Raw genomic sequence first — 8228 nt, forward strand, 5'->3', positions numbered from 1 at the left:
GAACAAAAGACCCCAGATCATTAAAAGCTGAGGGAGTTCATCACTAGATATGCCTTATGATAAATGCTAAAGGAAGTCCTTTAAGTTGAAGGGATACTAGACAACAACATGAAAGCATATAAAAATATAACGCTCTTTGTAAAGTTAAATATATAGGCAAATACAGAATCACGTAATACTAAATGGTGGTGTATAAATCATTTTTAATTCTGATGTAGAATTTAAAAGATAAAAGCATAAAAATGAAACTACATTAATGGACACAAAGTGTAAAAAGGATGTAATTTGTGGCACTGATAACAAAGTAGGGAGTATATGTAAAGTAGAGTTTTTGTATATGATAGAAATCAAGCTGCTACCAGTTTAAAATAGACTGTTATGGCTACAAGATGTTTCATGTAATTTCTATTGCAAACACAAAGAGAATGCCTGTAGAAGACACACAAGAGAAAAAGAGAAAGGAATACAAAACATACTCTACAAAACATACTCAAGGAAACTAAGAATTTTTTTAAAAGATCAAGAAAATTGACAAAGCCTTAGCTAGACTAAGGAAAAAAATAGGGAAGATTCAAATGACAAAAATCAGAAATGAGAGAGGAGACATTATAACTGATGCCACAGAAATAAAAATGACTAAAATAGACTACTATGAAGAATTATACACCAACACATGGGATAACCTATAAAAACTGATACATTTCCAAAAAGACAAAACTAAAACTGAATCATGAAAAAATTAAAAATCTGAAAACATCTATAACTAATACAAAGATTGAATTAGTAATAAAATACTTTGCACAAACAAAAGCCCAGAACCAGATGGTTTCATTGGGCAATTTTAGCAAATATTTAAGAAGAATTATCACTGATCTTTCTCTAACTCTTTCAAAAAAAGGAAGTAATACTTCCGAACTCATTTTATGAGGCCAGTACTAACCTGATAGTAAAATCAGACAAAGATATTACAAGAAAAGAAAACTACTGATCAATATCCCTGATTTATACTGATGTAAAAATCCTCAACAAAATACTAGCAAACCAAACCCAAAGGCACATTGAAAGAATTATACATTACGATCAAGTGAGATTTATTCCTGGAGTATATGGATGGCGCAACATATGAAAATCAATCAGCAGAAACATTACAAGCCAGAGGAACTGGGATGATATGTTCAAAATGCTAAAAGGAAAAAAACTGCCAATCAGGATTACCAGAGCCACCACATTAACACAGTGAAGGCCCCAACGATATTATCATCTCACTTGATGCAGAAAAAGCATTTGACAAACTTCAACACCCTTTCCTGATAAAAACATTCAACAAACTAGAAATAGAAGGAAATTACCTCAACATTTATATCAGGGCCATTTATGAAAACCCCACAATTAACATCGCACTCAATGTTGAAAAACTGAAAGCTTTCCCTTTAATATTAGGAACAAGGCAAGGATGGCCACTTTCATCCTGCTGTATTCAATGTAGTGCTGGAAGTTCTATCCAGAGAAGTTAGGCAAGAAAAGAAATAAAAGGCGTTCAAATTGGATAGGAAGATGTGAAATTATCTCTGTTCTCAGACGACTGAATCTTATGTGTAGAAAGGCCTAAAGATTCCACCAAAAAAAAAAAAAAAAAAACTATTAGAAAAAACAAATTCAGCAAAGTTGTGTATTAAAAGATCAAAAAACAAAAATCAGCCAGGTGTGGTGGCTCATGCCTCTAATCCTAGCACTCTAGGAGGCTGAGGTGGGTGGCTTGCCTGAGCTCACAGGTTTAAGACCAGCCTGAGCAATAGCGAGACCCTGTCTCTATAAATAGTGGAGGGTGCCTGTAGTCCCAGCTACTTGGGAGGCTAAGGCAAGAGGATCACTTAATTAAGCCCAAGAGTTTGAGGTTGCTGTGAGCTGTGATGCCATAGCACTCTACCAAGGGTGACAAAGTGAAACTCTGTCTCTAAAACAACAACAACAACAACAACAACAACAACAAAAATAAAATAAAACAAAACAAGAATGATACCACTTCACAACTGTTTGGTTAGCCACTATTAAAAAGATAAAATAACAAATATTGGCAGGATGTGGAGAAATTGGAACCTTGTACACTGTTGGTGGCAATGTAAAATGATACAGCTGCTATGGAAAACAGACTGAAAAGAACTAAAAATTGAAATACCGTATGATCCAGCAGCCTCCTTCTAAACAAAGAAAATTTGATATATTTATTCAATGGCATATTATTCAGCCTTAAAAAGGATAGAAATTCTGTCATATGCTACAATGTAGATGAACCTTGAGGGCACTATACCAAGAGAAATAAATCAATCACGAAAAGACAAATATTGCATGATTCCACCTATATGAGGTATCTATTAGAAACAGGAGTAGAATGGTAGTTTCCAAGGGGTGCAGGGAGGAGGAAAGGGGAGTTATTCAAGGGGTAAGAGTTTCTGTTTTGCACGATGAAAAAGTTCTAGAGATCTCTTTCACAGCAATGTGCATATACATAGTTAACACTACTGCACCATACCTTTAAGAGAGAAGGAATAAGAGAGTTTAAAATTATGGAGAGAGAGAAAGAGAAAACAGATGCAAAGAGTCATAGGGAAGATAGCAATGTGAAGATGGAGGCAGAGACTGAGAGTCATGCTGCCACAAGCCAAGGAACGACAAGGATTGCCAACAAATGCCAGAAACTAAGAGGGGCACGGAGCAGATTCCTTCTCAGATCCTTCAGAGAGAGCAGGCCCTGCTAACGCCTTGGTTTTGGACTTGTAGCCTCCAGAACTGCAATGGAGTAAGCTTCCGTTGTTTAAGCCATTCCAATTTGTAGCATAGTCATGTGTTGCGTGAGGATATGAACAGAACAATGGAGATATGTTCGGAGACATGTGTGGTTACACAAGTCTGTCTTTGTGTAAATATCTGAGTGTAAACAAACCTAGATGGTAGTGGCTAGGCTATCATACACCTAGGCTATAAATCTATACAGCATGTTACTGTACTGAATATTATAGTCGATTGTAACATAATGGTAAGTATTTGTGTATCAAAACACAGAAAAGGTATGATATAAGTATGTATTATAGAAGGAGGGAGGGGGAATGTGGTCTCAGTGTGTGACACACCTTTTGGGGGCAAGACAATTTTGTAAGAGGGACTTTACCCAACAAATGCAATCAGTGTTACCTGGTTTCTTGTACCCTCAGTAAATCCCCAACAATAAAAAATATATATATGGTATTATATTATGGGGACCACCATTGCATATGCATGCCTATAAAGTACATAACTACACTTTGCTTTGACAGCCCTAGGAAACTAATAGAGGCCCACAGGTAAAAACCCTGCAAATGAATGCAGACTCCTCTTGTGAAGACACTAGCCTCTATTCAGCCTTTAACAATTCATTAAAATTTTAATTACTTTCTTCTTCACCACTTTTAGGGGGGATTTCTCTCCTTCATATGCTCTGCCAGAGGTAACACAGCTTCTGTGTCCTCTCTCTCCCCAAAGGGCTTTCCTCTCTTTGGAATCTGAGCTCATCTGATTGCCTTGTGACCTCAACTGTCTGATGGACTCAAGAAACGTTGTGACTTTGTGGGTTACCAAGACATTTCTCATTGTTAGAACGGGGAGCAATGTTTGTTCTCTTGCAACTTTCTACACTCTCAGGAGAGGCAAAACTTCCAGCATTTCCTAAAAGACTACGCCAAGAGTTACTAATAGATTTTATGAAAAAAAAAAAGAGCTCTGGCTATACATGTTTGGAATCTGGCCACTCATGTTTGGAAAAGGTTAATATGCACTATAAACTTCCAAAAAAGAATGCACCATTTTCCAAACTTATGTAATTATAGAACCCTTTTGGTTCACAGTTTTAGTTGTCAGGCAGTCTGAGCAACATAGTTTGGGAAATACTGAGTTAAAAGCCTGGACATATTTTTTGTCCTCCCTGTAACACAAAATTTGTGTCAGCAAAGTTGAGGGATATTTTCTTTCTGCCACTTCAACACTTTCACTGAAAATAAGATCTTGCTGCTTCTACATCACTTACGGTAGAAGATATGATGACCTTCACGTTACCTTTACACTGATGATTCTGTCCACTCTGGGGTTTTTTCCTATTGCTCGCCAAATGCCAAGAGGCGCCTAATTTCTTAAAAAATGAATGTAAAGTTCCATCAAGTAAATAAAATACATAAAGCAAATTCAATTAACACATTTAAGTTGGTTAGAATAATGTATCCTTACAGATTTCATATAATACAATCTGATGACTTAACCAGCAATATGTTAAACATATGCTTTTGGTAAAATCACTTTACATGAATTGTCCATTTTAATAGTTCTGTATTATTATTGTTGCATCTCTTCGTATCTTTTCCTTGAAATATGTGGAACACACATAGCATACCCCCCTGAGTGAAGGGCTCAACTACAACTTGGACTTTACCTAACAAATACAAACAATCTAACCTAATTATTTGTACCTTCATATTAATCTGAAATTAAAATAAGTATGTGGAACATGAATTTTTGAAATTACATATTTCCATTGTTTTCCTAAAAGCCTCCTAATGATTTAGCTCTTTTCTTTGAACCCTGAAGAAATGGGTCAGAAGTTTTGACTTCAAAATGTACTTCAACTTTGGGGCGGCGCCTGTGGCTCAGTGAGTAGGGCACCGGCCCCGTATACTGAGGGTGGCAGGTTTGAACCTAGCTCCGGCCAAACTGCAACAACAAAAAAAATAGCCAGGTGTTGTGGTGGACACCCGTAGTCTCAGCTAATCAGGAGGCTGAGGCAAGAAAATCGCCTAAGTCCAAGAGCTGGAGGTTGCTGTGAGCTGTGACACTACAGCACTCTACCGAGGGTGATAAAGTGAGACTCTGTCTCTTAAAAAAAAAAAAAGGTACTCCAACTTTATTTTCAAGTCAGAAAGGTAAAAAAGAAGAAAAAGTCGAATAAGAGTGAGGACATTTTGCAAGTGGAAACCACTTAGCTAAGAATTCTCATCATTTACCCCAAAATACCAGCTTTGTTCAGTGAAGTACTACAATTTACTGAAAGGCCTGGAGTACATCCCCACATCCCTTCTTTCTCTCTGGCCTGTCAGTATGCCATAATTCTCAGACTCAGTTTTTAAAAACACAGAAAAAAAGACAAAATAAATTAGGAAACAATACAAATTGTGATCAGAAAGATACATACTGTCTGCTGTCCCATTTAACTTTACACACACACACACACGCAGAGTTTTTAGTTACTATTACGTATCAGTGAAAGATTTCTTGAAGTCTAATTCACCTACTTAGCTCCCCATCTGCCTCTCCAATTCAGTTGTTAACCATATAAGAACCTATTTCTAAGTAGCCCATTATCTGCCTCCAAAGGAATAAAGCCAAAACTACTGGACTTTTATACTGCCTCATGATTAAAGTAGGAAAACTAGGGTAATTAATGTGCTTGTTGGTATCTTTGATAGCTAACTTCCAAAAATATCCAATTACTAAGTTTGAATCAACCTTGGAAATATCCAGGTCATGAAGCAAGGCTGGTGACTATGACTACCATCTCTCAGGTATACCGGAACATTTCTAATGGACACACTGTATATATTTTATGCCAATAGGGGATTTCCTAAATGTGCTTGCTAATATCTTTCACAGCTAACTTTCGAAAATACACAATTACTAAGTTTGAATCAACACTGAAAATGTCCTGGTCATAAGCATATGCTTATGTCATTGCTTAAGCAATGACATAAGCGAAGGCTGGCAGCTCTGACGTTTCACTAATACAGCAGAGCATTTATAACAGACTGTATACATTTTACAACAGTAGGGAATTTCCTTATACAGAAAGTAAGTTCTTATAGCAGAATAATTTCACAATTGCTTACAGTTAAATAGATTTTCTGGGTTCCTATTTAAGACTCAAATATCTGACCTGTACCACAAAACAAAGTTCCTGACTTCAGTGCAACCATCTTTTCTAAGCCAGCTAACTCTCTCTACATGCTTTCATTCCATATTTTAGAAGTCATTTCCAATACTTTTCAAAGCAAGTCAGAACATAACTAAATTTCGTTATCTTTTCAAAATCATGTTGAAATATAAACCCTCATAGTTTAAGTTATAGATCTTGTCCCAAATATGTATCTATATTAATAAAAGTTAAATTCAATCAGTTAATAACTACTATAAGTACCTACCATGATTGAAGATTTGAGGTTGAATTCTAAGGGCAGTAAGATATCAGAAGTTTAGATCAGGAACTCAAAATTAAGACTAGAGTTGTATTTTTAAAAGATCACCCCCACAGCAGTGAGATGAAGGAGGGAAGAATAAATGTAGACCACTCAAGAAATATTACAGAAGTGCAAGCAAAGATAATGACAGAATAAATTAGGGCGGTGAACAAGGAAACAGAGATGGACAGCTTGCAAGATATTTAGGAGGAAGAAAAGAGAATTTCATGATGGATTAAAGAGGATTGAGGAAGAGGATCAAAGATGGCTTAAGTTGTCTAACTACCTTCCTAAACTTTTTCATAGGTACATATATGGAAAGGCAGTAAATGTCAATGTGACTTTTTATAGCAGGGACATGGGGAAAGAAAGAACAAAACATCAATCAGGTGGTAATGAGCCTTTATGTCACGGCTGCCAACTGTTATGCCCAACAGCCTCAATTTGTACAATCTATGCAATGCAAGGACAATGCAAGAAGCGTGCCTATGACTGTTCAAGAAAAATGAAGCAGTTGGATCCTACATTTTAAATCTTATGATAAATATTCATATTGCTAGGATTTATACATTTATATAATTTGTAAGCAGAGAAAATCAGTATCTTGTATGACCTTCTTTCAAAATTTAAATAAGAGTCCTAGGGTACCAAAAATAGCATTTCAGTGTACTGAAGTACTAAAGAATTAGTTCTTCATCGATGAATTGAAATGTACAACCCTTGGAGGAAGAAACCATTCCCTATTGTTCATGGAGTCTATAAAATTCATCTGTGCTAACTTAACCACTGCCATCACCAAAGAAGTGTCTATCTCTTCTTAGGAGAAACAGCTGAACAAGTTAGTGCCAGTGACTCATTCATCTTAAACCATTAACCTAAAGATAAATTTAGTTACTCAAAGAAAGAAAAATGGCATTTTTTCTTTTCTAGAGATCATCAAACTCCCAGTCATGCTAACTATATTCTCTATAGCCTTTCTCTACTTAGTCCTCAGACAATGCTAAACTAAGTGGGAGTTTTTTGTTTGACATTGGACCAGGAAGATAAAAGTAAATAATTTTAAAAGCAAAAGATTTGACACAATCTTTCTAAGAGTAGAGGTTAAACCAACTATTTAAATGCTGTAAGAGTCCAGGCGTCAGATTAGATAGTATCAGAGTTATTAAATATCCATAAGGCCCATAGGCTTTCTCTGTGCTACGAAATAAAAAATATTTCAGGTAAACCAAAAGTCAAATTCATGTTAACCGTTAATTCCTTTGTCACAAGTAGTAGCATGAAGTGAGAAGAAACACCAAGTCTCCTATGAATCTAAATGTGTAGAAAGGTGTTAATACTAAAATGATACTCTGAGAATAGCAACTACAACTCACAGGGGAAAATGCATTTTATTTAATGACCAAGCACACAGACATTTATACATACATACATATAATTAAAACCATATCTACTCTTACCATCATTGTGAAATATTCTGCTCAGTGTTCTTTTATTTAAAAAGAATGCTGGAATTGGGTGCGGTGGCTCATGCCAATAATCCTAGCACTCTGGGAGGCTGAGGCAGGTGGATTGCTTGAGCTCATGGTTTCAGGACCAGCCAGAGCCAGAGCCAGAGCCAGACCCTGTCCTTACTAAAAATACAAAAAACTGAGGCAAGAGGACCGCCTGAGCCCAAGAGTTGCAGGTTGCTATGAGCTATGATGGTGCCATGGCACTCTACCCTTAACTTCATTATGGGTAGAGTGAAGTATGTCTATTCTAGACATATAGAATAAGAACCATTACATTTTAGGTTGAGGGTGCTTTTCTCTAGACCACATAGCTTCTGAGAGTATAATCTAAGCTCAAATATTTTTATGACTTCTTCCTCATTTTCCTTTTTTTTTTTTTTTTTTTTAGACAGAGCCTCAAGCTAGCCCCCTGGGTAGAGTGCCATGGCATCACGCTCACAGCAACCTCCAACTCCTGGGCTCAAGC

The sequence above is a fragment of the Otolemur garnettii genome, unplaced genomic scaffold (assembly GCF_000181295.1).
Source record: "Otolemur garnettii isolate 467f Iridium unplaced genomic scaffold, OtoGar3 scaffold00060, whole genome shotgun sequence".
NCBI classification, from domain to species: Eukaryota; Metazoa; Chordata; class Mammalia; order Primates; family Galagidae; genus Otolemur; species Otolemur garnettii.